A 17,425-nucleotide genomic window follows, 5' to 3' on the forward strand; every position below is an offset into this window, starting at 1 on the left:
GTTTAATTCAAGGTTAATAACCAATGTGGCACTGCCACATGCCCAAAAGTGACAAACCTCATTTTGGGGTATGACAGATTGTGCGATAGGAAATGATTGGGAAAAGCCTATCTAGGTTCTTTTCTTGCCTAAATCGACTACAACTTTGAAAATGAACAACCAAAATATAAATAAAAGAGCAACATCAAATAACACTAAAATAAATTCAAAGAAGCAAGAGGCGTTCTTGAAAAACTCAAAATATAGAGAAATTGCATGAACATAAGGAAATACAATTAAAAGGGAGCTTGAAAGACTAAGAAAATGAAAATAAATAGAGATTCGAGAAATAAAAGCCACCGAGTTGAATTGAGAGCAAAAACCTTACTCGGCGAATTTCACATTGTTGTGAGTTTTTGGGGTTGTTTGTATATTGGAGATGGTTTTTGAAATTACCTTGTAAGCTTCCTTTTATAGTGGTCTAATTCCTTTGACCCCAAGTTTTGTAACTGTGTGTGTGACTTAGAATGACTATCTTTTTGGAGTAGGAAAACAGCTGTAGATGAGCTACTTAAGTGGTGAACAGTTGTCCATGAGTTGAGAATGCATGAGATAAGAATGATAAGTTACTCGAGTTACAAATACGTTTAGCCGAGAGTTTGGATTAATACTTGATGGTCCTCCTTCTATCTTGCTGAAATCTAATTAGAAATAACCCAGCTAAACATTCATGTGGGTTATGACCCATTTTGGATGGGGGTATACACAATAATGAGCAAATTACACATAGCTACCTCAAGCATACACCTCATTTCAAGTTAGTATCTCAAGTTGTTAGTTCTAGGATTTTATAAATTGGCTTTTCCTTGCCAAAAATATTGTAATTATTTTACATTTTCCACATTCAACAAGCTCTAGGATATAATTAAGAATCTAGTTTATTAGAGTTTTTTTTGGGATGAAGAAGTCAAGATTGAAAGAACCAAAGCATGTGGTCTAAGGTAATGTGCATTTCATGCATCATAATATATTCATTTGAGTACATGAGTGTGTAGTGTAAGTTGGGTTTGTCATTTGTTCAATGGACTCAGCCCATTACATGTTTTAATGGTGTTGTAAGTGGACCCATCATATGTGGTTGTTTCTGAAAACCCATTATTCTTTTAAAGAACATGTGATGTGCACATGAGTTTTTAATTGTCCCAGCTCACACCAGCTCACATCAGCTCACATTTCATACAAGTGTGCACTGTTCACTTTCTTCTCCAGCTAACTCACGCATACACATGCTGATTTTCCGAGCTAAAATTATCCCTTTCTCCACATTACCATTCTTATCAATAACCAACCAAGGATTCTATTTCTTGGACATTCTGTTTGCTGTCATTTTGTTTTTTAGCTCAAACCAAGTGGGATCCTCCATGTGTCCAAGAGTTGGTAAGATTTGTGTTTGAACAAAACAAAGGGTACTGCCTCTCTTATCTCAACCTCTTTCATTTGGGTTTTTAACATTTTTGAGCTTTTTGAGAGAGTGTTATTGATATAACAGTGAGGAAATTAAATTATTTTTTGAGAAAAGAAAATGTTTTCTAAAATCTGAGTGGATCTTGAGTGTTCTTTATCATCATCAATCACTCATGTGGATTTTAGATATGGATTCTCCATCGACTTCTTTAAGTTTTGTAACTTGAGGAAGCTGATTTCTATAGAATCCAAATTGCATTTCATAGCTTAATCTTTGGAATCCACTTGCTTGGTTGCTATTGGTGCCGTGCATTGAAGATCTCAAGGAAGAGCTGCCAATTCATGATTGACTGACCGTTTGGCTCAAAATGTTTGCACAAAGATGCACAAGGGTAAAAAGTTGCCACTTAAAGTTACGACTTAGGTGTTGAGCTTGTTTGTGTGATTTCTTGTATTGAAATTCTTGATAGTGGATTGCCCGATCAGCCGAAAAAGACCCCCAGTTTTTAAACCCTTTTGTGGTTTTTCTGGGTAAACAATCTTGTGTCTTCCACCTTGATTATTTCTCTTGTGTTGTTTCTTGTTAAAAGATGAAATTATGAACACAACAACACACACCTCACTCATATGCATGATAAGTTGAACCTGCTGCCAAATCACACACCACTCTAGTTGTTGATAACACTGAGATGCCTAAACTGATGGATCCTTTGAGTACGTGCTTAGGTTGTCACTTAATTCTCTTGTGTGTTTGATTTGGGTTAGATGCAAATTTTGTGTATTGGTTTCAGAGTCAGTCTGTTTGTGCAAATTTATATTTGTTTGATTAGTTTCTGAGTCATCACTTAAGCAAAAATTGAGATCCGATTACTTAGTGTGATTCTAACTAAGTATATTAGGCAGCTAAGCCACCTAATACCAAATTACAATTGGTATCATGAGCACCGGCTCTAAAAGCAAATAGAGAGATCCTTGTGTACTGTTTGGTTTTAGGTGTGTCAAGATTGAAAGGGACAGAATTGCGGGCTCTTGCAATTCCCCTCCTTTCTTTGATGGTAGCAACTATGTTGCTTGGAAAGAAAAATTTGAGATTTTTCTTGATGTATATATTGAGCTTGCATACGAATATCTTACAATTGAGTGGATTTCTCCTACCAAAACTGTTGAAGGAAACAAAGTTCCTAAGCCTAGGTCTGAATGGTCAAATGCCGAAGTCATTGCCTTTAGTTCAAATAAGAAAGCTAGAAATGCCATAGTCACTGCATTGTCCTCTTCACAATTTGCACACATTCAACATTGTGTCACGGCTAGACAAGCTTGGAACAAACTTAGAGTAGTTCATAAGGGTGATAAACAAGTTAGGTCACTTAAGTTGCAAATGATGCATGCTAAGTTTGAGCAAATTAGGATGAGGGAAACCGAATCTTTTTTTGAATTTTATGAAAAATTAGAAGCTCTAACCAATGAAGCCATGTCTTTGGGAAAGCCTTATGAGGAGTCAACAGTTATTCAAAAAGTTATTAGGTCTTTGCCAAAGAGGTTCTAATCTAAAAAACATGTCATTCAAGAAGTTCAAAACTTAGATGAACTTAGATTTGAAAAGTTGGTTGGAAAACTTAAAACTTTTGAGATGGAACTTGAAATGGAAGAAAAAGATAACAAGGGGAAATACATTGCATTACAAAGTATTGAGAGTGTCTTTGATTCTAAACCGAAGAAGTCAACAAAATCTAATTATGAAATTGCTTTATTTGTTAAGAAGTTTAGAAGAATATTTAGAAACAAAGGAAGATAAACTAGGATGAATGGCGGCCCCTCTAACGAGTTCAAGTTCAAACCTCAAGATGAGAAATCCTTTGAGAGAGAATATGAAAGAAAATCAGTTTATAGAGAGGGTAGATCATCTAGGAAAGAAATCAAGTGCTACACTTGTGAGGGTATTGGTCACATGGCTGTGGAGTGTGCAAGCAATAAAAAGAAACAAGTCAGTGACAAGAGCAAAGCCATTAAAATCACTTGAATTAAAGTAAAAGTGATCAGTCCCAGGAAAGTAAGTGTTCATCCGATGATGAACAAGATGAAATCACATTTGTTGCATCAATCAAGGAGATTTTAATTAACATGATGAAGAGTCTGACTTAGAATCTGCTCTAGATAGAGTCGTACATTGCACTGTGTGCAAATATGACTTGCTTTTTATTGAATCTCTCAGCATAAAGGAAGAAAAGAATAAAATGGAAAACACAACCAAGTGTATTTAAAATGAGAATTTAAATGTCAAAGAATCAAGGTTGAAATTAAGTGAAAAAATTAAGTCTCTAGAGAGTGAATTAGAGTCACTAGTTGTCTTGAAAAACAACCTTGAAAGTTAAATCAAAGTGCTCAAGGAGAGCGACATTAACTTCAAAAATGCAAATCAAAAACTTCAAAATGAAGTGGATGCTACAAATAAAAATATTGTTGAGCTCACCATTGGTGCCAAGAAGATTGATAAAATACTAAGGAAAAACATTATGGTGACAAGACTGGTCTAGGATTTAATGAATGTGGTTCAAGTGCACTCAACACAAAGACAAACTTTGTCAAGTCTGTCATTGGTCAAAGGGACAAGAAAGGTCTTGGATTCACTAAAATTGGTCAAAATGTATCTCACCCCAAGACTAGTTTTGTCAAGGCAATTGTCAAATTTGAAGTTAAACTCATTCCACACAAGAAACCTAAGTTCATCCCTGTGTGTCATCATTGTGGTGCTAAGGGTCACATTAGGCTGAATTGCAATTCACTTAGAAGGAAGAAAACCATCTCACTTCATAAGCAAGTAGATCACTTACTCGAAGAGGTAACCAAGATTTCAAAGCTTGTTACCACAAGACCCGAACAAAAGTCAAATCCAAAGCAAAAATGAGTTGAGAAAAATGCCACCAAGTGTCTTGTAGCATTAACCGCACTTTCAGCTACAAAAAGAAATGTTTGTACCTAGATAGTGGGTGTTTCAAACATATTATCGGAGATAAGGAAGTATTCACTTCACTAGCTCTTTATGATGGTAGTAGTGTCACCTTTGGAGGTCGTGAAAAGTCTTATGTGAGTGGTAAGGGAGTGGTCCATATCCCTAATGTACCCGAGTTGTCAAATGTGAGATTTGTGGAGGGTTTGAATTCAAACTTGCTTAACATTAGTCAATTGTGTGATGAGTGGGCAGTAGAGGTCTGCATGTCAAAAATGGGCTGGAGAATTGTTGATGCAAAGGGAAAACATCCCTATCATTATGCAGATGCAAATCCTTTTATCAATCAATTTAATTCCCAATTTTTTCTTTCTTCTGCTACTCTCATCATAATCATCTTTATCCACCCTTAACCACCCAAATAAAAATAAAATTAAAAAATCATTATCATTCTCTTTTTTTTTCTATGAAAAATATAAATCTCAAAACACCATGAACCCTAAGAATTTCAAACGTCTAACCCAAAATTAGAAAAAAAAAACAGCCCATAACCCCTGCCTCAGCCACCCCTCCTCCCCACACTCATCGACAACTCGCCTCTGAGGTCCGCCGCCGTTGTCACTTGGAAGGACAAGACCCTCCACTATATCAGATCTGGGTTGTTCTGCATTTTCTTGTTTCAAATTTGGGTTTTTTTATATTTATTTTATATTTATTTTTTTAAAATTGTAAACAATACAAAAATTTTCTTTGATTGATTTTAAGGAGAGAGGGGGGGTCGTCGGACCGGCGAGGAGGTGTCGCCGAAACCAAAGGACTCGCCGGTGAAGGTGGGTGGGGCGCTGCGGGCTGTAGGTGTGCTTGGCTTCCATTTTTTTTACTTTGCAGGTGAGGGTGGAGATGGGCTACAGGTTGGGAGAAGAAGAAATGAGAAGAATAAAAGAGAAGAAGAAAGGAGAGAAGAAGATGGGCTGCAGGCTGCAGCTATGGTTTATTTTCTTTTGTTGGTCTACAGGTGAGGGTGGAGATGGTGGGGATGGAGGAGTGGCTACAAGTTGGGGAACCTACACTTCTTTTTTTTTTTTTTTGTCTTCTTTTGTTTTGTTTTTTTATTCAATTATTTCATTTTTATAGTTTTATTTCAATTATGATTTGTGTTGATTTTTTTTTATGATTTTGTGTTGATTTTTTGATGATTTTTTGTTTTGTTTTGTTTTTTTTTTAATTGAATTATTTTATTTTTTTTTATAAATATTTATTTCATTTTTAAAAGTATTTTATTTTTTATTATTTTTAAAATTAAGTTACGTTAGTGTGCCACATCGACACTTCACGGGCTCCAACAGAGGTACTGGAGTGTCAAAAAATGAGAGTTGAGGTATTGACGGGCAACTTTTAGAACTTGAGATTCTAACTTGAAATAAGGTATATACTTAAGGTACCTACGTGTAATTTACTCAACAATAATTCTTTCATGCCATGTAATTAAGTGATTCATATAAGGACAAGAGTGTAATATTGGGAGAAGGAAGAAAAGTTGGCAATACTTGCCGAAAACATAAAGGAAACGACAAGGAAGAAAAGTGAGAAACACATGGTGGATAAGGGACAACGCACTAAAGAAAAGAAGAGCTAGCTACCACAAAGACTAGAGAGGAGATAGGTTGGGGACCGATTTTGAGGCTCCATTTATCATTCATGAACTGCTTGTAATTGTTAAATAAGTTGTGTATTTAGGCTTTTTCCTATTGTAATTAAGTTCTCTTGTGCCCTACGCTATTGGGCTTACATGTACTTGTATATAGACACTTGATTACTAATGAGAAGATCAATCGTTTATGCAAAACTCATATGGTATCAGAGTAGTCTAGGTTTTTTTTTTCGTTTCTCCTCAACCCTTAAAACCCTAGTTCTCTCTCTCTCTCTCTCTTGCGGCGGCTCTCCCTCTCTTGATTAGCTATGTCGACTGCTGATCTCCCTGCACCCTTGGTTGCATCCTTTATTCCTGGACCCAACGTGGCTTACTTTTTCCGCCTCGCAGATTCTAATTATCTTCTCTGGGTCAGTCTTATGCGCCTTTTTCTCGTCGGCCATGATTTATGGAAGTTTATGGATGGTTCTTTTTCTGCACCCACTTCGACTATTCCTCCTGCTGCAGAGTCCGCCGCTGGTACTCCCCCTACTCCCAATCTGGCATATCTTGTGTGGCATCAACAAGATCAACTTGTTCTCTCCTACATCACCTCCACCTTGTCCGAGAATATTCTTGCTCTCACAGTAGGTTGCTCCACCTGTAGGGATGTTAGGGAATGTCTTCGCCATCACTATGCTCACGGTTTGTTGCTAACTCGACGAATATTCGCTTTCAATTGCTAGTGATTACTATGGGCTCTCGCACCATCTCTGCTTATCTTTAAGAGGCTAAACACCTTGCAGACTCTCTTGCCTCCATTAATGAGCCTATGTCCAACAATGACTTAATTACTGCTGTCCTTCGCGGTCTTAATTGGCCCCGACTATCAGATGTTGGTCATAGTGGTTCTCAACTCGCCACCCTTGCCTGACTTTCCCGATCTTCTCTCTCGCCTCCTTTCTTTTGAGGCTCAACAGTTGCGTCCATCTATTGATTTTGGCTCTTCCCAGACTGCTCTTTTTTCTGCTCCACCTCAACATACTTCTCCACTACGTGCTACTATCCCTTAAGCTTAGGTTAATTACTTGGGCTACCAGCAACCTTCTTCAAGCTACCGTGGTGGCGATGGTGGTCAGCGAGGTCACCGTGGCAACTAGCAGCAACATTAACAGCCTCCTGCTTTTGTTCCTGTCCCGTACTACCCCATGCCTTCTCCCTTCCCACAGAATTATTTTTCTCCGGGTCCTTATCGTCTTCAACTTGCCCAATACCCAGAGCCTTTTACTATGTATTCGAACACTGGTGCCACCAATCACATGACTGGTAGTGCTTCCTTCATTCCTCAAGTTGTTCCCTATCCTAGCTAGTAATACTTCTGTTCAACTTGGGAATGGTGAAACTCTTAACATTGCCCATACTGGTACGGTCCCCATTACACTCAAATGTCATCTCTTTCATCTTTGTCATGTTTGTCATGTTCTATCCTTGAATAAGAATTTGTTGTCTGTTGCCAAATTCACTCAAGATAACAATGTTCAATTTGTTTTTGAGCCATCAGGTTTTCATATTTCTGACCTTAATTTTGGTGCAATCCTTTTTCAGGGCCCATGTAAGGATGGTCTATAACCCATTCAACTTCCATCTCCATAAGCATTGTCCGCTGTCTCCTCTAATTTATGGCATCATAGGCTTGGTCGTCTGTCTTCTCAAGTCTTGTCTCGTTTAGGTTCTCTTTTTAGTAATAAAAAGTGTTTTTGTAAAGGATGTGCTTTGGGCAAATCCTCACATCTACCATTTAATAACATTTTATTTTATGCTTTTGAATCCTTCACAATAGTTCACTTTGATGTATGGATGGTCACAGTTTCCCCAATCTATGGTTATAATTACTATGTGCTATTCATTGATGAATACACTCGTTTCACGTGGTTATACCCTATGCGCCGCAAATCAGAGGTACTCCACCATTTTAAAATTTGTCACCATGATTCAAAATCCTTTTAATAAAACTATTAAATATTTGCAAAGTGATGGTGGGTCAGAGTATGTTAATCACTTGTTTTCTTCCTTCTTTCAATCTTTTGGTATTCAGCAGAGTTTTTTTTGTTCGCATACTCCGCAACAAAATGGGCTTGCTGATGTTGTGTATTGATATGATGATCAATTACTCGCAAGCGCACGAATCGATTGTAGTATAGCTTATGCAAGTGCTAGGTCATACCCACAGAGAATTGTTTAAGGATAGATAATACTATTACTAAACTTTAATAAAATGCTAGTTATAAACAGAAATTAAAAAGGTTGATTTGGAGTGATGATAAGAACAAAATGTAACAAAGTAAATAAAGTGAAAAGTAAATACAGTGATGAACAAATATTTGGTGACAAGCAAATATTTGAACAATGAGATGAGAGTAAATACTTAAACAATTATATAAACAATAATAAAAAGCACTAGGGTTTCAATTTCACCATTACAATCCAATTTCATGTCTCAAGTTTAAATAGATATCTTAATTAATTAATTCAATTTCTAGAGTTCGTTCTCCAAATATAATTATCCATATGATGTGTGGTGTTAATCAAGTATTTAGGAATTGTAATTTAACTATGATGTTTAGTTTAAACCACAATTTTGAACCCATTAAGTACAGAAGAACAATTAAAGAACCAAGTAGAGTTTAGACATGATGTTTGTCTTCAACGACTACTCATTTATCCACTAATCGGTTTAAGAATCATATGATCGATGTTTATGTAGACTTAAACAAGGCAATCAACATACATATTCCAATTTTGATCAGGTATTAAAACAAGTATAAAGATTTAGTTATGCACAAGTGGATAAAACTAGATATTAGAATTAACCGATAAGGATATTATTAATTTAGAGACATGAAATCTTATTGATAGGCTATATTAAAACCCTAGTTGTGGAGTTTAGTTACATATAGTAATAATAACAAGATAAGAACAACGTAGATAAGTATAACATAATTATAATAACGATAACTTGAACAGAAATTAAAAACACAATTCAAATATAAATTACAACACAATTAATAACTTAAATATAAATTACACAAACGTAAATGACATAAAAGTAAATAACACAAATGTAAATGACATAAATGTAAATAACATAAATGTAAATGACATAAATTTAAATAGCACAAATGTAATTTATAGAAATTTAAATAGAGAATTAAAAGGGGGAGGGAGCAACTCAAGAGAAAGACTCAATGAGAGCTCAAAGCGTGAATGTTGATGGTGAATTGGTCTGTGAATTGGTGAACTATGAAGGCAGCAAAGCCTTGTATTTATAGATGAAGAAGATGGGCTGATGCGCAGGGGAGGAAGCAGCTAATGGAATAAACAAGTGACAGTGGAATTGTTTGGTGCAATCAGGTGCGATTGCAGCAATGCAACAAATAAACAATGCAAAAGTTGGCAGAAGTGCAGCAGTGATTGGTGGAATACTCATGATTATTCCTCATGCGCGAATCAGAAGAGGAAATGGAAGATGCGTCAGAGGAGAGAGGAATGCCCAAGCCCATGCCACAGCCACCGCCCAAGGTCACCGAGCGCTCGGCCAGGCCCCGAGGGCTCGCCGGAGCTGCCGACCGCTCGGCAGGTTGGGGTGCTGTTGTCCCACACGCCATGTGCTGCTGGTCTGTTTTCTGCCTGGTTGTTCCACTTGCCCATGCTCCTGAAAAGTTTGGTTCCACGTGATTTGTTCCTCTGTAACTGTATGTTCCACTTTAGATGATTTGATTAATATGGTTTGAATGCACTGCATTGATGTTCTAATGCCTCAATCTCAGCTAATAGCGATCATACTTCATAAAAGATTTAAACAAAAGCAAGTGAATACATAGCTCATGGATTGCATTATTAATCAGATTAAGTTGTATCCTTGCAGTGCAAAAGTGATGGGTTGTTGGCATTTTATTTTAAAAACTTACATACACAAAATAATCTAAAAGGAGAAGGAAAACTAATAAAAACCAAAAATTACTTAAAAGTTAAAAATAAGGAAATAAGACCTTAAAAATACTAATTTTATTGAAGGACAGAATTAAGAATGTATATTTTAGAGGTAAAATAAAGGTATAAAATGTGTCCAACAGCTGAGCGCAAGCACTATCACATTGCGGACATGATTCACACCTTGTTGTCTACCACCCATGCTCCTTTACATCCTTGGGCTGAAGCCGCCAACACTGCAGTTCACTTAATTAATCTACTTCCTACACCAATCTTAAATTGGTCTACTCCCTACATGAGTCTCCATAATACTCCTCCGTCATATAGTCATCTTCGGAGTTTTGGGTGTGCCTGTTACCCGTATTAAGGGTCATATGTTAAGAATAAGCTCATCTCTCATTCACTTGAATGTATTTTTGTTGGTTACAGCTTGCAGCACAAGGGCTATCGCTGTTATGATCCGGTCACAGGGCGTATATATCTCTCTTGGCATGTTATTTTTAATGAGAAAGATTTTCCTTTTTCCAGTTTCACAGGTTCTTCTTCCACTCAGCCTTCTACAGTGCCCTTGGAGATTTTTCAGGTGCTTCATGTTACTCATCCACTGCCATAACATCCTGCCTCGCAACCTGAACAAGAGGTTACACCATTGAAGCCACATGATGACTCACCTTCTCCCAACCTAACAGCTCCTATTCTTGCTGCACCATCTGCAGCCCCAAAGCCTCTTCCTTTTTGCAATCACTCCATGCCCACTCACTCCTAATTTGGTGTTTGCAACCCGCTCATTCACACGGATGGCATAATTCGTTATCCCATTCCGCAGGCTCTCTCTACTCTACTTCATTCTTCTGATCATGAACCTACTTGTTACTCTGATGTAGTTCGTTATCCGCAATGGCGACAGGCCATGGCTGAAGAGTTTAATGCTCTTCTTACAAATTAGACGTGGTCTCTTGTCCCTTCGAATGCTTCTCAGAAATCCAATAGGTTGTAAATGGGTTTTCTGGATCAAGCGTCATTCTGATGGCACCATAGAACGGTATAAGGCCCACTTGGTGGCCAAAGGTTTCCATCAACAACCTGGCATTGACTATGACAAAACGTTCAGTCCGGTCGTCAAACCAACCACCATCCATACAGTACTCACTCTTGCTGCCCATAATGGTTAGTTCATCAGTCAATTGGATGTCAAAAATGCATATTTGCATGGTATTATGAATGAGCAGGTGTTTATGGTTCAGCTGCCAGGGTTTGTTGATTCTCTTCATCCTACTCATGCATGTCACCTTCATAAAGTCTTGTATGGGCTTAAACAAGCGCCTAGGGCCTGGTTCACTCGGTTTAGCTCATTTCTCATCCGATTTGGGTTCATGCAAAGTCCTCACTTTTTATTTTTAAATCATCTCAAGCTATGATTGTGCTCTTATTATATGTGGATGACATAGTCATTACAGGATCCATTGACGCTATTTTAGCTGAGTTTATTCAATCATTGGGAAAGGAATTTGCAGTCACAGATCTTGGCTTGCTTCATTACTTTCTTCATCTGGAGGTTATGTTGTGTTTATTGATATGATGATCAATTACTCGCAAGTGCACGAATCATTTGTAGTATAGCTTATGCAAGTGCGAGGTCGTACCCACAGAGATTTGAATAAAGACACTTATTACTACTACTTAATGTCACAACAAACACTACATAAAAACATGAAATGAAAATGTTGTTTTGATAGGAAAGTAGGGCAACAATAAAATTAAATAAAGAAAGTAAAAGAACAAACAATAATAAAAAGCCCTAGCGTTTCAATTTCACCATTACAATTTAATTTCATATCTTAAGAAATAGACATCCAAATTAATCAATTCAATTTCTAGAGTTCGTTCTTCAAATATGATTATCCATATGATGTGTGGTTTTTATCAAGTATATTCAGGAATTGCAATTTAACTATGATGTTTAGTTTAAACTACAATTCTGAACCCATTAAGTATAGAAGAACAATTAAAGAACCAAGTAGAGTTTAAACATGGTGTTTGTCTTCAACGACTACTCATTTACCCACTAATCGGTTTAAGAATCATATGATGTTTATGTAGACTTAAACTAGGCAGTCAATATACATATTCTAATATTGATCAGGTATTAAAACAAGCATAGAGTTTTAGTTATGAACAAGTGGATAAAACTATCAAATAGAATCAATCAACAAAGGTTATATTAACTTAAAGACATGAAATCTTATTGATAAGCTACATTGAAAACCAAAGATTAGAATTTATTTATAACATGAAAAATATAAATACAACACACATACTAAAATAAATACAATACATAAAATAAATACAATACATAAAAAATAAAAAAAATAAAAAAGAGAAAAAAAAAGGGAGAGAGAAGGAGGGAGCTCTCAAGAGAGCGACTCTTGAGAGCCCCAATGCTTATTGCATTGGTGAGAATTGCTTGTGAATTGGTGGTGAATGAAGGTTGTGAAACTTTCAATTTATAGGAGAGGAAGAGGGAGCAACTCTTGGTGGATCGTTGTTGGTGAGTAATATAAAATGCATTAATGATTTGATGTACGTGAAGTGCTAAGAGTTGGTGATTTTGGTGTAATGCAATGAGTTTGGTGAAGGATTATTTTAAGTGTAAGGCCAATCAGAGTAGGAGGTGGAGCGCCTGTGTCAGAGGGGGGTGGGAAGCCGAGCCATCGCCGAACCACTGAGGGGTCGCCTATCACCGTCGAGCCCTCGCCGGTGGGCGGAGCGCTCAGCAAGCCATCGAGGGCTCGCCGGCCCCACTGATGCCTTGCCGGTGCTTGCTACCTGCAGGTCCATCTCACGTGCTATGCTGCTCTCACTTCGCATAGTACATTACTTTGTTGTATCCGTTTTGCTAATGGCAACCCATTTTATTTTAAAATCCTACACACAAAATTAACAAAATAAAATTAAAACAAACTAACACAATAAACAACTAAAATAATATAAAAAGAGAAAATTAACTAAAATTAACCAAAAATTACAAAATAGTTAAAATAAGAAAATAAAACACTTAAAATACTAAATTTATTAAAAGACTAGGATTAAAAATGTATAATTTAGAGGTAAAATAAAGGTATAAAATGTGTCCAACAGATTACCCGTTCATCTGCTGGCTTGCGTGTTGCTCAAAGCAAGTATACCCTTGATATTCTTAAGCAGCATGATATGTTGTATTGCAAGCCAAGTGCAACCCCCGTTTATGCCAAGGCACATTTGTCTGCTTATGATGGTTCTCTACTTTCAGATCCTACTTCTTTTCGGCAGCTTGTTGGAAGTCTTCAATACCTGACTTTATCTTGCCCTGATATTGTGTATGCGGTGAACATATCGCCCAGTTCATGAGCACACCCCGAGAGCCTCACCTCATTGCAACCAAGCGAATTCTTCGCTATTTAAAGGGTTCACTTAGTCCCGACATTACTTTTCAGCACACCCCTGGTCCAGTTGCTCTATATGTCTTCTCTGATGCCCATTGGGCTGGCTGCCCGGATACTCGCCGCTTAACTACTGGCTATCTGAAAAGAGAGAAAAGTGAAAATACAAACTATTAGTGAGGGGAAAATGAAGATTGAAGAGGCTATTAACTCTAAAATGGCTTTTCTTGTTTTTTATGATGTGGATCATGTGGAACAATTAGACGCAATATTTAGGATGCAAGGTCAGTTTTGTCAAAGAAGTAAAGTCATAATTACAACTAGCAATGCAGAGTTGTTAAAAGTGGGCCACCAACTTACTAAGGTGCATACTGTTGAAACTTTTGGTTATAATGACTCACTAGAGCTCTTTAGTTGGTACGCTTTTGGACAAGACTCTCCCAATGAAGATTACATGGAGTATTCAATGAGGGCGATACATCTTTGCGAAGGACTTCCATTAGCTTTGAAAGTTTTGGGTTCATCCCTATCAGGGAAAAGTATAGCTGTTTGGAAAAATGCATTGAACAAATTACAAGCTATTCTGAATGGTGACGTTATGAATAAACTCAAAATAAGCTATGACTCTTTGCAAGATGGAGATGACCAAAATCTATTCCTCCATATTGCGTGTTTCTTTATTGGAATGGACAAAGATGATATTGTTAGAATACTTAATAGTTGTGGTTTCTACACGATTGTGGGCATTCAAAACCTCATCCAGAGATGTTTAGTTACAATTGATGGAGATAACAAAGTGCAGATGCATCACATGATTCGAGATATGGGAAGATAAATTATTCGCTTAGAATCAAAGGAGCCAGAGAAACGGAGTAGACTGTGGCATCATAATGATTCTTCCAAAGTATTGACAAAAAAGAATGTAAGTAAGAAATATTTGAAATATATATACGGTTAACGTATAGTGGATTTCGTTGTTTTTTATTTATTTGCTACCTTTTGCAGTATTGTTGGTTAACTTATCCAAATTTTTGTTTCTTTTTGTTATTAGGGTACACATAGAATTAAAGGTGTTATCATGAACATGGAAATGCATCCTACCTACACTCTTCCAACAAATTCAAATCAAGCAATTTTGGAAACAGATGCATTTGTAAGTATGCATGAACTAAGACTACTCAAGCTTAGTCATGTGCAACTCAATAGGTCATATGGAGAATTTCCTAGGCTAAGATGGTTCTGTTGGAATAAATTTTCTTTTGATGCTCTTCCCAATGATTTTCCTTTGGAGAGCCTAGTCATTCTTGAAATGTGTTATAGCAGCTTGAAACAAGTTTGGAGAGAGACAAAGGTATGCTACTCGATCTACACAATATCGTTCACTTTTATTTATTTTTAGTTTTTTAGGCGTTCAATGATTATTATCCATTTATTATAATTGAATGGCTACCTAATTTCTTTTTTTCTTTTTTTACCAGTATCTTCCATCACTGAAGACTCTAAATCTAAGTCATTCTCATTACCTTATTGAAACCCCCGACTTCTCAAATGCGCCCAATCTAGAACGTTTGATTCTTAAAGATTGTGCGAACTTGGTTGATGTGCATGAATCCATTGGAAACCTAGAGCGACTCGTTCATTTGGACATGGGTGATTGCATAAACATTCGAAAGCTTCCAAAGAATATTTTTAGGCTAAAATTCCTCAAGACATTCCTCGTATCTAGTTGCTCAAATCTTAACGAGTTTCCGAGAGTGGAATTGAAATCTTTGAGAACGTTTCAAGCAGATGAAGTTTCAATACACCCATTATTCCCTACCATTGGGGAGGTCCAATTATGGCCACACAGTTTGGTGAATTTACATCTTGTAAATTGCAATCTTTCTGATGCCAATTTTCCCAAAGATTTGCACTTATCTGCATTGCAAAGAGTAAATCTAAGCTCAAATCCAATCACTTGCATACCAGATTTCATCAGAGGCATTACAAGGTTTGAGGAACTCAGTTTTAGAGATTGTACGCAGCTCAAATCACTTGTACAGATATCAGGTACAAGAGTCTTGGATGTAACCAGATCCACATTATTGGAAAGAATAACAGGTGAATCAGTAAATAAAACACTTAAAGGTATTAGCTGGAGAGACAACTAGAACCTACTCGAATTTGAGAACTGGTTCAAGTTAAAACCCTTTGAAAGATGTGAGGTAGAAATGACCCAACTTTTTGGCCCCATAAACTTCAAACCCACAGACACCATCCAGGTGACAAATTTCGAGAAAAAAATCACGCTTCCCATCCAGGTTTTTGTTCTTTCTCATCTCTCTATCTGTGATATAACATGAAATTATGATATTTGAATATTTTGATTTCAATGTTATGCATTTCTAGGTACTTCATGAACTAGGTATGGTCAACATATATCTTCCAGGGAATGACATTCCGAGCCAATTTAGCCATAAAAGTAAAGGGTCCTCGATAACTTTTACTGTGCCTTCACATCCCAATCAAAGGATTCGAGGCTTGAACGTCTTCTGTGTATGTGCCGAATCTAATATTGATTGTCGTAGCAGCATTGATGACATCAAAGATGCTTTTCCTCAACCAATAATGGCAACAGTCAGTATTAAGAGCAAGAGTCTCAAGTGGATGTATGGCCCAAAGATCTATAGCGTTCCGGGCAATGGACAAGACATGATATGGTTAAGTCATTGGAAGAACTATAGAAATCAATTGGAAGGTGACGATGAAGTGACTGTTTCGGTATTCACGAGATCGCAGTTTCAGGTGAAGGAGTGTGGTATCAAGCTTCTGTACGAGCATGAAGACCAACCCAACAAGGATGAAGAAATTTCGTCTTATAAGGTGCAGTCATCAGGGATGTTCAAAATACACTACATCTGCTGGTCACTTTGGGTTTGTAATTGGTGTTTTGTTGACTTGGATTGGTTCAAATACCTCATGGAGCACTCTGATGAAATAGCAGGTGTGTTGATCAAATATTTGATAAATTAGCATTGTTAATTAAAGACATTGTTGATAAATTAGCATATACGTGATTGTGTTTTGTTGATTTAGACCGTCGTTGATGGATTGACACTCCAGGATAAGCAATTGTAAATCGATGCACTTAGATTAATTTCAAGAAAGTTTCTCTAATCTGTAGGAATTAGCTTTCTGGAACGTGTATTTTGTATGTTTTATAGACAAAGAAGAAGTGAAACAAGGTGACAACGTACACTATTGAAACTATAATTGCTGAAACAAATGTCCTTATATTTGAATTTCTTCTTACTATATTACTGATAAATTAGCATTACAACTTCGTTTTGTTGATTTTTCTCGTTGATAGATGATGCACTTGAAGCCCCGGCCAGATAAAGCTTTAAGTGCAAAGACTGAATCTTCAATGGAAAAGGTTGACCGCAAATACAACAAGAAAGAATCATCTCCTTCGAGAGAATTGAGTAACATCATTGAAGATTGCATGGAAGTATTGGAGGCTATGGAGGGTGCGCACAGATGATGTTGCTTATGTTAATGCTCGTGCTAGTCCAGAATGAAGGAAGATGTTTATAAAGATGTCTGACGCAAGGAAAAGAGGATGGATTAATAGCCTAAAATGATGGTTTGTGATCATCTAAATTGTACGTAGATTAATACTAGAGACATGTGTTTCCAATTTTTGTTTGGTTTGATTGAGTTGAAGCCACTACTAGAGACTTGTATTTCAATTTTCTGTTATTATGTGGTTGTTAAGAGTGTGGCTTAGAATCTTGACTGGATCTTCATTTTGTGGCATACTATTAGATTATGTGGATCTCTTCCATTAGCTTCATTCAGCAGAGTTTGTACAAGCACAATTGTTTCATTTGATAAGATTCTTGTAGTCACATTATGAATATAAGAAAACCCTAATAGATATATGTTGCCTAGCCTATGGGGTTTGGAAAGCCCCAACGTGATGGTTAGGGTTTTAAAAGCTCCCGCTTAGGTGGA

At 36.9% G+C, this 17,425-nt stretch overlaps 1 pseudogene; it reads left to right on the forward strand.

Annotated features, from left to right (window-relative positions):
• The first annotated feature begins 10,140 nt into the window (after positions 1–10,140).
• LOC147299732 (disease resistance protein RML1B-like) lies at positions 10,141–16,952 on the forward strand (annotated as a pseudogene).
• The last annotated feature ends 473 nt before the right edge of the window (positions 16,953–17,425 follow it).

This window comes from Dryas octopetala, chromosome 1 (assembly GCF_963921425.1).
Source record: "Dryas octopetala chromosome 1, drDryOcto1.1, whole genome shotgun sequence".
NCBI classification, from domain to species: domain Eukaryota; kingdom Viridiplantae; phylum Streptophyta; class Magnoliopsida; order Rosales; family Rosaceae; genus Dryas; species Dryas octopetala.